The sequence below is a fragment of the Aptenodytes patagonicus genome, chromosome 11 (assembly GCF_965638725.1).
Source record: "Aptenodytes patagonicus chromosome 11, bAptPat1.pri.cur, whole genome shotgun sequence".
Classification (NCBI taxonomy): domain Eukaryota; kingdom Metazoa; phylum Chordata; class Aves; order Sphenisciformes; family Spheniscidae; genus Aptenodytes; species Aptenodytes patagonicus.
Window position 1 is genome coordinate 9,414,803 of NC_134959.1, and position 16,365 is coordinate 9,431,167.

The window sequence follows — 16,365 nt, forward strand, 5'->3', positions numbered from 1 at the left end:
AAGTTTGCAAGAGTAACTTGAGAAATATGACATGCTTTAACTTAACTCTTGATACTTAAGGTTTAATGAAGGAACTGCATTCCTTTTTTCCTACTGGACCACTGTTTGTGCTACTGATGTCACCCGGTATGTGTATTCTTTCTGTTCCTGTGCCTCATTAAACAGAGATAGAGAAAATCCCATGTAATTTTAATACATATTAGAAATACTTTGAAAACTTTTGGTTTTACATGTAGAATGCTGTCCATCTAACTTTCTTATGCTAGTCTTCATGGCCGATGCAAATTTTAGGAAATGTTTTCCTATCTGCTCCCAGTGACTTCCTATTACCTCCTGAAAACAATTAAGATAGTCCCTCACCCACCACCTCAGTAAAAGTAATAGAATATTTAAACTCTTTGATAATAAATTTACCTTGTCCAATGGCCAAGTAACTTACTAACACATTCTAGAGAAACTAGAAACTCTACTTTCCAATGAGTTACATGCATTTGGACCCCATCACATCCACAGAAGTACTAGGACCTAATGTTAGTGATGTTTCTGTTCCACGTGACAGCAATACTGTTACAGGTGTAATGTGCTCCATGAAAATTTTTAATCCAGAACAAGATTTTTTCTGTCTGGTTTATTCCCGAAGAAGTATTTCAGCACACAGAATCATACCGGTGCAACTTTTCTAAAATGGATTAAAATATGTATCTGAAATGCTCCTGCCAAATTCAAGGTAGTCCTTGTTATTGCTCCACTGACCAGTCCCATTAAACAAAATATAAAAGCTTTCATATTGGATCTGACATTCACTGTTTCTGATTACAGAAATGCTAGTCCCTAAGTGGGAGTCAAGAGTCAGTGCTGTGTTTTTCTAGCACTGAACTGTAACATGGAGTGTTAACCAGCTTGCGACCCACACAACAGATGTGATCACCAGCTATGCTGATGGAAGCTGTGTGATCTAGAAAAAGTCACAAGCAACTCTTTGATTTCACTTGAAATATCACAACCTGGCAGAGCTGCTTTGCTAATTAGTGGTCCATAACTTTGCTGTTCTGGCAGGTTCACAAGGTGCCAGCACTGGAGAATTCACTCTACGAAAGACCTTCACTGGAAAAATTGAATTTGGAAACAGGCTATTATGGCTAAATAATTGGTAAATATTTGCTCTTACTTACTCAAATGTATTAATGTGTAATCTGGGCTTGTTTAATTCATTCACGTTAGAAAATTGATAAATGGTATTTTAGCTACCTGTGTATGCCTGTGACTTTGCGTGTGTAAAATTTTGTCCTTTATGAACTCTAGATACAGATGAATGTAATAATTTTTAGTAATTATTTCAGTGGAACTAAGATTTATACCTCAATAACTTTGCAACATTGCAATATTTAATTAAACATAACTGTTGTGGAGTTATACGCATTGTCTATAAAAGATGAACATAAACTGATTCCAGAGAGCTACTGGCTCAATGGGTGCATTTTCATGTATGAGCAGTACATAAAAGGATCACAGCTTTGCCCACAATGCATATTATACTACTTGAGTCTTAGAAGATGCTTGACCCAGACTCCCATGGCTAAAGGGATTAAATTTCTGTCAATTTTTTTGTACTTACATGGTAGCATGAAGGAGAGTTCTTTCAAGTTCTGTAGCTAGCTAAGTTTCCTGGTTCTGAACCTAACTTTGAATCCAGCCTACATAGTGGTCCAAGACAGGCTCTTTTATAAGTATTTGCATAAGGAACGGCAGCATGGAACACCATGTACCTGGTCAGCGCTGAAGTCAGGGAGAGGTGCTACAACTCTTTTAATCTCTCCAGAAAATAAACAAACTCATTATCTTCTGCCTGTATGAGTATTTTTCTGGGATTACTGAACACTAAGAGGACACTGAGAGTGTTCTCTCTCTTCCCCTCTGTCTTGCTCCCCCCTTTTCTTTTTCTGCATCTTTTGGCCTTTTGTATTAGAAGTAGTAGATTTGTTTTGAGGTTCTGTGGTGTTTGTAAATTTTGAAATTTGAGAGAAAAGCAGTGATTGTTCTTGAGGGTATCTGTAGACTAGCAGTTTTTACATAATTCTGTTGATATTTGAGTACCAGGCTTAATGACTCTGTGCAGTCTCATGTTCCCTTAGACCAGTTTGTAAGAGGCCATTATTTCCTCTCCTCCTTTTTTCCCCGTCCAAGGCTGCAAAACTTGTTTGTGTTTTTCATTGCAAGAACATTTCTGAAATTTCTGTTATGTGCCTTTCCAGAGCAGCTGGCCTACAGCCAGCATACCAATTTCTGCCTCATGCCTGTTAACTTCAGTAAACAGCTAAAATTTCTGCGTAGAGATAATCTGTCTTTTGTCAGTCCTGTTTTGTGTGCAGCTTGCAGTGAAGGAAAAAGAAAATTTCCAAGGCAGTATAAACTGAAGGAAGATTACGACCACATATCATTATAGTTTTCTCACTTCTATCTTCTTTATGTACCAATCCATTAGTTACTAATATCCTTCTCAATGCATTGAAAGATGGGAAAACTGTGACTTGTGCAGCTAACAATTCTGCAGGTGCGTTATTGGCAACAGTGAAAAGCTGTCAATACAGCAGCAACAAAACAACCATCCTTATTTTGACACAAAATTTGGTCCTGTAAAATTCCACAAGTCCTAAATTCTGGATTTAATTTTAAATCCTTCATACGGTCACAGGGACAGACTCTCCTTGCAGCTTCAAAATTACAAAAGGACTAACGACGCAGTAAACAACCTTGATTCTCTCTCTCTCTCTTTTTCTTTCTCTCTTTGTACAACCTTTTAATGACTGTCATTGCTTTAGCTTCAAGAGGTTGTGTGATCTAATTAGGGCAAATTGAATAAGACTGCTTTTATGCTAAAGCGTGAGAAAGTTAATTGAAATCAATCCATGTTCAGTGAAAATGCTGGAGACATCACTGATAATTTAAAGCAATTAAAAGATGTTGTCCTGAAGCAAGGCAGAAACATTAAGTCTAAAAGCCTGTTAAAGAAAACTACCTAAAATATTTAAATGATATTATTCAGCTAAGATGGACTAGGGATAGCTGAAGCAATTAGAAATTGTAAAGCATAAAATCAGTCATATGTAATCTTCTTTGAGCTATCTCAAGCCATTTGTTTTTTGTAAAGTAAAAAAAAAAAATCCCATTTGTGACATTTTGTGAACAAAGGTGTACTAATGATATGAGGCAGTACACTTGCAAATCTCCAGTTCTCATTTATGGGCCATTGTACTTCAAGAATATAGTAAGCATTGAATTTAAATTCAAATGCATTTTCTGGATTCATTTTAAATTACTTGTTCATAGGATGCAAAACATTGCATTTGGTAGATATGAATGTTAAAATCCAGTCTTTTGGCATTATCAAATTCCTAAACATAGCAGTGTAAAGAAGATGATGATTTTCCTTTCTGAAGTCCCCATATCCATCCCAGTGTACCTGTGCAACTTGCCGAGGGGATGAGAATTCAGAGCTTCACAGTTCTGCGGCATCCTCATTTAGAAGTTTCTTCTAGTACAAGAAATAAGATATAAGGTAAAGAATAGAATCCAAAAAAATATTTGAAATATTATCTGCAAAAGGTCATCTTGTTGTTGTCTATATTTGGTCTTGGAACAGACATGATGGATTTGATTGCATCACCTCCCAACTCTAGCAGGACTTGTGCTGTTCATTGAGGAAGTTCAACTGCACTGACACATGCTGGTAATACTGTACAGACATGAAATTGTATGAAAGACTAATTGTATAAAATATACCATAGGCACAGACTGAAGACAGCTAAAATTAATCTAAATACTAGTAATTATCTTTTATGATCTGTTACAGCTTGTACTTGCAGATTTGTATAAATCTTGGTCTTGGCAGTTTCTTTCTTAGCCATAGTTAAACATATGGAGGTTGAAAGGGACTGATTCTGAGGCAATAGCACAATGGATGTGTCTTGCCAAGGGTTCTTAAAACAAGCATTTAATATCATTTTGACTTGTTACATGTGTGTTCCACTCCCAATCCCTGATTATCCATTCCTGGTTCAGTTTTCAGTCCTGATTCCTGAGTATGGTTTGTAGCATGTCCGATGGTCCTGATCATCTACACAGCCCCCACAGCTGTGTAGGAATGCATTGCCGTTTCCCTCCCTTGACGGGCATGGTGCATATGTGGCTTTCATCCAAGCATACAGATTAGGTACGGCCAACACATGGCAGAGGCAAGGGTAGACGCTGAAAAGTGTGCCTTCCCCATAGTGCACCTACAGGCAGTGTAGAAAGACCCCACACATTCATGTGTTTGGATCCCTCAGAACAGGAAGGGAACATAACATTTGAAAGACTTTGCACTCTTGCTAAGAAATACAGCCTTGGGGTATATATATCAGATAATTTCTATTAAATGTGTCACCTGTGTTTGCATTTGAGAGACATTAATTCTCCTTATGTATATTAGTGCCCTACTGCAATAAAGAAGGCTATCCTGGTTTCAGCTGGGATAGAATTAATTTTCTTCCTAAGTAGCTGGTACAGTGCTGTGTTTTGGATTTAGGATGAGAATAATGTGATAACAAACTGATGGTTTTTTTAGCTGTTGCTAAGCAGTGCTTACACTAGTCAAGGACTTTTCAGCTTCTCATGCCCTGCCAGCAAGAAGCTGGGAGGGGGCACAGCCAGGACAGCTGACCCCAACTGGCCAAAGGGATATTCCATACCATGTGCCGTCATGCTCAGTATGTAAACTGGGGGGAGTTAGCCGGAGGGGGTGACTGCTGCTCAGGAACTGGCTGAGCATTGGTCAGTGGGTGGTGAGCAATTGCATTGTGCATCACTTATTTTGTATATTCTTTTATCATTATTATTATTTTCCCTTCCTTTTCTGTCCTATTAAACTGTCTTTATCTCAACCCACATTTTTTTTCCCCCCCAATTCTCTCCCCCATCCCACTGGCTTTGTGGTGTTTAGCTGCCTGCAGGGTTAAAACACAGCAGTCCTTTTGGCGCCCAACATGGGGCACGAAGGGTTGAGGTAACGACAGATCTGGCAAGATCATATTAAGGCAAATTTGTTATAAGCATTCATCACATTGGTTTAACAGTCGCTGGTCACAATGCTGATTAATTTACTCTCAAAGTTGTCGTGCTTGCTCTCAAACTTGTGTTACATAACACCTTACTTGCTGTGTATGTTCCCTGATGTGCTGTTCATCACCTCTGGGAGCTGGATCAAGGATATCATTTGGCTGCACTGGTTTATGAACACCACTAGTTTATGAAATGATAAAATTATTGTTCATGACTAATTTTTGTATTTGTACTTCTGTATTTGTACTTGGTATTGCCGTCATCTCCATACCTCACTCTGAAAAGTGAGCCACTTTTCAGAAACTATGAATAATTACACCTTTTACCTTTTTTCCTTGGGGAACCAATCTATGGGGGAGACGGGGGGACACTTTCCCCCCACCGCTCCTTCACCTTCCCTTTCTCTGTCAGGCTAGTTACAACAGCTCTTGAGAATTTTGAATATCCTTGGGATGTTCAAACCAGCATAGTCCTATTGCTATGTCTCCTGAATGTGGTTCAGGTCTTGTTTAAGGTTAAACAATTATTTAAGAATACCATCCAGAGATCATCCCCCACAACAGGCACTGTGGCTACTCTGACCCCTGGTGACAGGCACTGCGGCTACTGCAGCTACTCAAACCCCGGCAACAGGCACTGTGGCTGAACCAGAGAACCAACCCGTGCTGGTATCAGTCGCCCCTACAGACAAGAAAAAATACAGAAGAAAATCAACTCATTTAGTAAGGGATGAAGAAAAACCAGGGCCATCATGAGAACAGGAGGAGGAGGAGGCAGAACCCATAAATGAGATGGTAACCACCTGATTCTTATCCCTGACTGAGCTGCGAGATATGCGAAAAGATTTCAGTCGTCATCCCGGTGAGCACGTTGTCACCTGGCTGCTCCGATGCTGGGATAACAGGGCCAGTAGCCTGGAATTAGAGGGTAGGGAAGCCAAACAGCTGGGATCCCTTTCCAGGGAAGGGGGCAGTGACAAAACGGTTGGAAAAGGGGCACAAGCCCTCAGCCTCTGGAGGTAACTCCTGTCAGGCATGAAGGAAAGGTATCCCTTCAAGGAAGACATTATGTGTCACCCAGGCAAGTGGACCACCATGGAGAGAGGTATCCAGTACCAGAAGGATTTAGCCATGCTGGAGGTGATTTATAATGACCTGAACAACAAGCATATATCCAAAGATCCAGATGAATTCAAGTGCATGTGACCCCTGTGGTGGAAGTTTGTATGGAGCACACCATCGTCATATGCCAACTCATTGCCGGTAATGACTTGGTAAGACAGAGAGGAACAAACGGTGGATGAATTGGCTGGCCAACTCCAGCAATACAAAGAAAGTCTCTCTTCCTGCAGGCCTGCATCTTGGCTGTGGAGAAACTGCCAGACATGTTAGCTGAGAAACTGTCCCCGGAGTTCCAGCGATTCAAAGAGGATATGTCCTGCTCCCCACCCGTACAGACGGGTATCTCAGCCATTAGGAGTAAGCGTTCCTCTGCTCAAGAGAGAGGATATAGTGGATACACACCACGGGCCACCCTGTGGTTTCACGTGCGTGACCACGGAGAGGACATGAGGAAGTGGGATGGAAAATCTACCTCAACCCTAGAGGCACGGGTACGTGAGTTGCAAGGAAAAACAATCACAAAAGGGGGTTCTTCCAGGAAAATTGCTGCTCCAGTTTCCAGTGAGCAGTTCCCCAGACAGAGTAAAAGGGCTGATCTGACTCTTGATCTTAATGAAGAGATTTCTGACTCGTATTCACAAGAAGTGAGTAACAGGTACTATGACCAGGACTAGAGGGGCCCTGCCTCCAGCCAGGTGGAGGAAAGGGACAACCGGGTTTACTGGACTGTGTGGATTTGATGGCCTGGCACATCAGACCCGCAGGAGTGTAAGGCTCTAGTGGACACCGGTGCACAGTGTACCCTAATGCCATCAAGTTACAAAGGGGCAGAACCCATCTGTATTTCTGGGGTGACGGGGGGATCCCAACAGCTAACTGTATTGGAGGCTGAAGTGAGTCTAACTGGGAATGGGTGGCAGAAGCACCCCATTGTGACTGGCCCAGAGGCTCCGTGCATCCTTGGCATAGACTACCTCAGGAGAGGGTATTTCAAGGACCCAAAAGGGTACCGGTGGGCTTTTGGTATAGCTGCCTTGGAGACAGAAGAAATTAAACAGCTGTCCACCCTGCTCGGTCTCTCAGAGGACCCCTCTGTTGTGGGGTTGCTGAGGGTTGAAGACCAACAGGTGCCAATCGCTACCACAACGGTGCACCAGCAGCAATATCGCACCAACCAAGACTCCCTGATTCCCATCCATGAGCTGATTCATCAACTGGAGAGCCAAGGAGTGATCAACAAGACTCACTCACCCTTTAACAGTCCCATATGACCAGCGCGAAAGTCTAATGGAGAGTGGAGACTAACAGCAGACTATTGTGGCCTGAACGAAGTCACGCTGCCGCTGAGTGCTGCCGTGCCAGACATGCTAGAACTTCAGTACGAACTGGAGTCAAAGGCAGCCAAGTGGTATGCCACAGTTGATATTGCTAATGCGTTTTTCTCAATCCCTTTGGCAGCGGAGTGCAGGCCACATTTTGCTTTCACTTGGAGGGGCGTCCAGTACACCTGGAACCGACTGCCGCGGGGTGGAAACACAGCCCCACCATTTGCCATGGACTGATCCAGACTGCACTGGAACAGGGTGAAGCTCCAGAACACCTGCAATACATTGATGACATCGTCGTATGGAGCAACACAGCAGAAGAGTTTTTGAGAAAGGGAAGAAAATAGTCCAAATCCTTCTGAAGGCTGGTTGTGCCATAAAACAAAGTAAGGTCAAGGGACCTGCACAGGAGATCCAGTTTTTAGGAATAAAATGGCAAGATGGACATCGTCATGTGATCAACAAAATAACAGCCATGTCTCCACCAACTAACAAAAAGGAAACACAAGCTTTCTTAGATGTTGTAGGTTTTTGGAGAATGCATATTCCAATTACAGTCTGATTGTAACCCAAAAATTTTACTTTTTTTTTTTTTTTCTGATTCTCTCCCCCATCCCACTGGTGGTCGTGGGGAGTGAGCGAATGGCTGTGTGGTGGTTAGCTGCCTGCCGGGTTAAACCACAACAAAAGCTTTCACTCTGCCCTATTAGAGTGAATGGTATTGGTAATGTTGATAGTATTGGTATTTTTAGAATCATAGAATCATAGAATAGTTTGGGTTGGAAGGGACGTCTAAAGGTCATCTAGTCCAACCCCGCTGCCGTGGGCAGGGACATCTTCAACTAAATCAGGTTGCTCAGAGCCCCGTCCAACCTGACCTTGGATGTTTCCAGGGATGGGGCATCCACCACCTCTCTGGGCAACCTGTGCCAGTGCTTCACCACCCTCAGCGTAAAAAACTTCTTCCTTCTATCTAGTCTAAATCTACCTTCTTTTAGTTTAAAGCCATTCCCCCTTGTCCTGTCGCAACAGGCCCTGCTAAAAAGTCTGCCGCCATCTTTCTTATAAGCCCCCTTTAAGTACTGATAGGCTGCAATAAGGTCTTCCTGAAGCCTTCTCTCCTCTAGGCTGAACAATCCCAACTCTCTCAGCCTTTCTTCAGAGGAGAGGTGTTCCATCCCCCTGATCACTTTCATGGCCCTCCTCTGGACCTGCTCCAACAAGTCCATGTCTTTCTTATGCTGAGGGCTCCAGAGCTGGACGCAGTCCTCCAGGTGGGGTCTCACCAGAGCAGAGCAGAGGGGCAGAATCCCCTCCCTCGCCCTGCTGGCCACGCTTCTTTTGATGCAGCCTAGGATACGACTGGCCTGGGCTGCGAGCATACATTGCTGGCTCATGTCCAGCTTTTCATCCACCATGACGGTGGATTCTTTTTTCCTTCATAGTCTTTCACCTTGTAGTCTTGTGAAAGGTAAGAATCTTGGGCTAAGTGGTTTTTTACTTTTTTTCCCCCTTTTTTAAGTTTCTAAGAGAGAGTATACTCCCATTCTTATGACTACAGAAAAAAAAAGCATTAGACACCTCAAGACTCTAAAACCAGAGCACAATATATTATTTTTGAACCAATTTCATTATTTTTTTGTGTTTTGTTGCTTGAATTGTAAATGCTTTGACTGTGCAATACTGAAAGATACTTTTCATTACTTTGTTTATCTGCATTCAACTGGAGGTGGAAGGAATAATGTTCTTAGTAAAAAAGTGGAAGCAAGTTATTTTCTTTAATATCATTTGTTGATCTTCCATGATCTGTGAGCTGCATTACCACAGAAAATTGTGCCAACCTTTTGGTCACTCCTTATTGATCTTAAATGCTGAAGTTCCCATTTTTGTTTTCAGACCAAAACCCAATATTCTCCTTCATAATATGAATATTGTGTTATCTTAGAGAATATGTCTGCTATTGGTCTGTGCTATTGTGGTGCCTACAGATTCTAACTGTGATTAACATTTCATGTGCAAAAAGATATGATCAGAGACAAAAAATATTTGCTGAACAGGGTAGAGAGAAGGTAGAATAAAATAAGTATTTTACCCCAAGAAACATATTCATTTGTTTGGGTCATTCAGGAATTATGAATAATGTCAGGAAATGAGACTGGAAAGCATCTGGTATTGGGTGCCTTAATCATAAAACCTTTCTTCCTCTCAAAATATTTCTGGGAAAAACGTTCAGAAAGCTGAAGAACCAACTCTATCCACAAAAAATTCTTAGGACTTCTGTGCATATAACATCTCTTAAAATTCCTGTATTTTTAAATGTGCACCTTCTAGTAGCTCCAGAAAAAAATAAACAAACAAACAAAAAAATCTGTTTCTAGACCTAATCTGAACACGGAAACTTAAACTAAACTAGCATTCTATAAGAGGCTTAGCTCACTTCTCTGGACAGAGTATCCTTTATGAATTTTGAACAGCATTCAGTTAAGTCTCAGTTTAGCTGAACTGGTTTTCCCCTGTCGCTTCCTATTAGTTATATATATCACCTCTAACAAGTTTAGTTTTTATGCGCTTTCATATTACACTACAAACTCACTATGAAAATGCCATGCCTTATTTCCTCTGCAAGATGTTTAATCAAAAATGACCCACAATTTCAAGCATGAATGCCTAACATCTCATTATTAACCACTCCCCGGGATATTTTACAGTGTTCTAACCTCAGCTGGGATGTGGTGACAGAATTCAGGAGGCCACCAGTATTTTACAGTTTAGGTAATCTTTTAACTATTCTTAATATTTGGTATGAAACTGTATGGGGAAAGATATCCTGGCCTAGATAGTTACTATAGAGGCACACCCTTATCATACTGTAAGATTCAAGTAAAGCACCTTGGTTATTTTTGTTTGTTTCTTTAAATTTCTCTGGGCAATACCTCTTGTTTGATTGGAGAAGTTTATATTTTTACATACTGTGAGTAGATTTTTGTATCAGCAGTGAAATTCTTGATCTATATGACCGTGGACTAATTTGAAACCTCAAGAAATCAAGTAAGAGCCAGCCCAAAGAAAGGACTCTTGAGTTAATTCACTTTCCCTGCTTCTTGACTTCTCAAGGGTTTCACTACAAGGACACTTTCCAGTTAGTTCATGAATTTTTCAGAGATCTTTCATCACCGACCTTTCACTTCAATTTGAAGAGAATAGCAAGGTCTGGGCAAAATGGCATTGTTACTATTACCTTTTAATTTGTCTCATTTCAACCAAACACAAATATCCAGCCTTTGTAATCGTGTGTATCTAGCAAGTCTCACTAGTCTGGGAAAAACAATTCCCCATTTTAATCTTTAAAAATGTGATGTTTCTTTGTGAAATAAAGCTTGAAAAATGGGTTGGGAAAAGTGATGACTAGAGCTGAAAGTTATTTTTTTTCCCATAGACCAATTTCCTCAAAGTCATTCAGGGATTGTTTTCCTTCTTGAAAGACTATGCTTTTGAGATCCATTCCTTTTTTGGAAGAATGCAAATTCTAACTGGGTGCTGTCCAGGTAGCAGTGATATGCAGGCTAAGACACTGGTCTTTTCTTAGTGTACCTATGGCTTGGACTCAAAACCAGAAGTCTTACAGGTCTTACGGGACAACCTGTTGATGTGAATGTCTGTGGGAGTAAGGTGTTGGGCTTGCTAAAGTACTTCTCTACCTCAGCGACAGTGGTGGCATTTCTGAGGGTTTTTCCAGGCATAGTTAGGCATGAAGTGCACCTGGTTTAGGTGCCTCGTTCATAATAAAAACAGAGATGATGCTTCTACTTAATGATAACATGAGCTGAAGTGGTAAAATGGTGGAAAAGTGTGATGAGTTTGCTTGTACTTTCCTGCTGGATGAGGGAATGAGGAATATTGCACAGATAAAACATAAAGCAAAAAATGCATGGCCGTTCCTCCGAGCTGCAAATTTTTTACCCTATTATTTAGTACTGGGGTTTTGTGATATGGCTGCTAATTAACTGAGGTTTCAGTATACATCATACTGCTATGGAAATAATCATGTTCGTTTAAAGGTCATATTAAATTATTTGGGTCTTAGCTCCCTAATGGCTAATTCTAACAACATTATTTCAAGATAGTAATGTTGCTTAAAAATTGTAACATGCTTATATTCTGGCAAGGAAGCATTTGTGTCTATATAGTGAACAGTTTGCTTTTATGAAGATAATTTTTGGTTTTTTCTTTCTACAGATTCCCTCTTTTTCTGAAAAATGTGCAGAAAAAGCGCAGTTAGCTCTTTTAAACTCTGACTTGTCCCTTATAGGTTGCAAAGTGGGATAGCTTGGTAATATACACTCAGAAGCCTGTAAAGCTTAAATTTAAGAAAAAAAAGAAAGAAAGAAAAAAAGAAAGTGGAATCTGATCTGGCTGTTGGTTACAATGCACTTACAATGTTTTATTGCTACATTTAACATATCCATATAGCTTTGACATGCGAAGTAAAGCTGCTTGGCTGAAAATCTGCTGAATCATAGCTAAAGTTCATTTGATATTTTTATCTGTTCTGGGTATTCAGATCTGCCCCATTATGCTAAATGAACTACAGAAAAATCGCACTGCTGATATCAGAATTTCCTTTTTGTTCATCCTCTTTTTGTTCCTTTAAAAATATTTTATGTGCATTTTGAGCATTTTGCAATGCTTACTGCATTTTAAGTGATACAGAGTTTCTCTTTCACTCATTGTCAATCAAGTATATATCACCTCATTATTTTATCCCTACTTAGTATGTTTTCTGAATCTTCTGGATCATACTATTAAAATAATACTGAAATAAATGTTGCTGCACACAGCCCTTGGGATTAAAACCAACTCTACAGCCATCAACACAAATCCTGAGAGAACAACCTTTCTACTTGGTGATCTAGCTATGATCTGTTCCGTGGGCATGCCTCAGGGAATTCTGAGGTCAGCTTTCTCTTAGGACTATATGTAGAAAATTACGTGTCTAGCTACAGGTTGAGGAAAATATTAAACAGAATGTCCTTATCCATTGTAATCTCATGACCTCAACTTTCAGAAGCAAAATCTCTAATTCTGTTTAACCATACACTGAATATTTTTTCCTGTTGAAAAGCAAGTCATTTTTTCCCTTCATAAATGTAGTGATTTGAGATTTGTTATGAGTTTCAATCACTGTTTAAATAAAGAAAAATGTACCTTATAAGTATTTTCAGATTGGACATGAGTTTGAGTTTTGAGTCTGAATTTGATGCTGAATTTACGCTTTTCTGAAAGATGGGAGTCCTAGGAATTGGGGTATTGCCTGCTCTTCGGTATACAGGCAGAACATTAGAGAACTGCTAAGATTCACTTTTCATGCATATTTTTTGGAATTTAGAACAGTATAACAGTATTTTTCTTTCAAAGTGTATGATGTGAGGAGAGGCAAAAAAATTACCAGTGTATGTATGTCTATTTTTTTTTTTTACTTTTTAAGTGGAATCGTGAAAGTTTGAAAGTTTCTAAGCCACTTAACCTTAATGTTTTAAAATTTTTGAAATGACTAATAAGGAGGAAAAGCATGTTTGCTGACTACCGATTTTTTTTCAATTGCATTTTGCTTTGCTTTAAATATTGATTCTGTCTTGCACTATACTGTTTGCTCGCCTAGTGAATTTTCATGGTATTTCTATCTTTCACGACCTAATTTTTGCCTTTTAGGTTTAAACAATATAAAACCATTCTCTCTGTAAATGTTTTGGGGAAAAGCTACATGAACCCAGCATTTCTAAGTACTTGCTACAAAAATGATATATAAAGTATTTCATGATAATGTCAATCACATGGTTTATGTTGTTTACCTTTTGCTCATCAAAGCTCTTTCCATGAAAACAAAGCTGCACAGAACTGAAAAAAAAAAGTAATTACAATCACTGTGCTTAAAAAGTTGCTTGACTTCTATTATATCAAAGACTACAAAGCCACTTATCTATTTAAATAAAAAGACAAGAAGGTGTTTGATTGTAGGAGATTGCATATGGGAGAAAAATAATTTGAAACATTGCTTTACACTGATTTTAAAATGTAGTCTTTTTTCTCTTGACATAAATTCTAGTTGACTTAAACGTGCTGCTGTGCACACCAGGCTGTGTATGAGCATTCTGAAGCATAATTGATTGATGATGCATATGTAGCTTTGGCATATCATTATGCATAGTCATCCAGTCCCTCTTGGACTGACAAAATAATGCCAATTTTATATATACAATTAGATTGCTCTTTTCTCCTGGGATCAAAGTGTTCTAGTGATACTGAGCATTTTGATTTGTTTATACATTATGAAGTGGATCTTTTTCAGTTGATGGTCACCTGTTGCCAGTAGTTTAGTAACGGAGTGAAACCTATACTTTATTTAGAGTTGTCTTTCCACAGTGTCTCAGTAATCACGCAGAAATGAAAATGAAGCATGCTCTGATTTCTCCTGGACCTTATTAATGAACAAAATGATTGTTTGTGTGTTCTTGTGGAATCTTTAAGTAACTTATACATTCAAATCTGTTACACACTGGTCAAATTACCAAAGCCTGAAAGACAGGCAGCTCCTTTAACATGAAAAGTTCAAGCAGCTTATTCTTGTTTTATAAAGGAGAAAAATCTCAAGTCAGTCTTCTCTAGATTAGCAAAAAGCCTTTTGCTATCAGTTTGTATTGCTTTAGAGTTCATTCCTAACAAGCTTTTGTCCTTGCAGTGTATAGCTACTAGCTGTCAGAAACCATTTTGGTAGCTTGCGAATTTAATCAATTCAGTGTGTCTGCTGAAAGTAATAAAACATCATTGAAATTCTGTTTTAAGGAATTTAATGCACTAACTGCTTACCATGTAACTGCAGACAGCTAAACTGTAGGATATGGACCCTGTATTGTTAAGCTTTAAAAAAATTGCACTGATATCCTTGGTTGCACTTTAACATATAGATTAATAGACCTTTAAATTTGAAACCAGCTCATCACCTTGCATTAAATGAAACAAGGCTATTTTGGACAGTTTTTATCCAAAAGGTCAAGATAATCTTAAAGCTAGATAAATTCAGGCTGGAACAGAAGAAAATTTCAAAACTTATATTCATGGACGGCCCAAGGTCTCCATCTCTAGGATTTCCTGTTCTACTGTCCTATTCATCTCTTGGACAGCAAGGTTTCTGTACAGGTATTCTGTAGCAGTTCTGGACTATGTAATCTGCCTTTTTAAGTTTGTGTGTGCTGTAAACCCGTACCTTGCCAGAGGCAACCTGGAGTGTCTCAGCTGGTCACTGATCTTGAAAAAACTTGCAGAAATATCTGAACTGTTTCCTTATTGCATATTTGCTTTTCTTTTTTGTTGTTGCTTTGAGTTTATTAGTTGCATTGTACAGCTCACATCATGACATATATTAGCAAATTTAGTGACCTAAAGAGGTGTCAGGTCATTTGTTGCGAGCTGGTAAATATGAGTGGTTTTACTCAACAGCCTTAATCATGCAGGCTGGAAATGCCAGAAGGGGAATTCTGGTAAACTCTAAGGCAAGAGGAAATTTTGAATTGCTTTACCTTTCAGCTCATGCCAAAGTTGGAAGAATATCTCCAAAAGGCAATGGTTGTTAACAAGCATTTGATTCTGAAAACCAGCGGTAAAACAAATGGGTAAATTCTGGGAGGAAGTACTGACCAAATAGCAATAACATTAGTGAAAAGCTTGCAGGAATTGTTTATGGTGGTTTTCTGGCAATCGGTCGAAAAAACTCTGGACTAGAAGGATTTAGTTAGAGGTGTGAAAATAAATCACTGAGGCAGTGTCCAGCAAAACATGTTGACCTTCACACCAGTACGCACATTGCAAATAACAACAGTATCAGTGGGAAGAGAACTAGAAGCTAAAATACCAAAGGAATGCAAACGTGGGCAATGGAAAGCCATCCACTACAAAATGCAAGTGGCAATCAATAACTTCTTAACTAGGCAAGAGAGAGGAAATAACTCCACATGGTGTGTTGTCAGAAGCTAGAAGACCTAAGGCACTTTCAGAAAGTGAGAACAGTTGCAGTTGCAGTGTGGTAGAGATTTGCTAATAATGAGGCAGGACATTTAAAAACTCTGTGAGATGAATTTCTGAAAGAGCACAGAGAATAAGAAACATGGGAGATGGAACTCAGAGATCAGATTCCATCTGCCTTCATCTCTGACTACCTGGAGTGCAAGGTCAGAATAAGGGGCAGAACCCCTTAGTTTAATTTCAAACTCTTTAGACAAGCCCCTTAGGACTAGTACCCAGAATGGAAAAAGAAACCATGCAGAGTAAGCCAAAAAGGAGTGCTGAGAAACTGCACTTACCATAGCCAGGTTTCTCACTTGTTGATGGTTTTTAGGCTTTGTTTTCCTCAGTTTTTTCAAAATATGATGGCAAAGAGGTCAGATAACATGACCTCATGTCATGAATATACAGCAGATACATAGCTCTGCTTACACTGGGTAATGTCTCTGCCATTAGCATGACCAATGTCCACTTGTATGTGAAGAAGAGCTTGGCTGAAGTTCAATCTGAGTAATATGTAAATTAATCTGTAAAATGCAGGTGGACAGAAAAGTGTATCAAAAAGTCTAGAACTAACTAGCCCAAACTTTCCTTTGGTTGAAAGCATCTATCCATACTTGGTTAGCTCAGTCCATAGCTCAGGAATATTTCTGTAGTCATCATTGATTCTCGGATCCAGAAGTATCTGTGTTTTAGTGCTTTCTAGCATACATTATGTCTTTGTAGGCCTTATGCTACCTGTGCCTCTGAGGTACAAACACTGATAT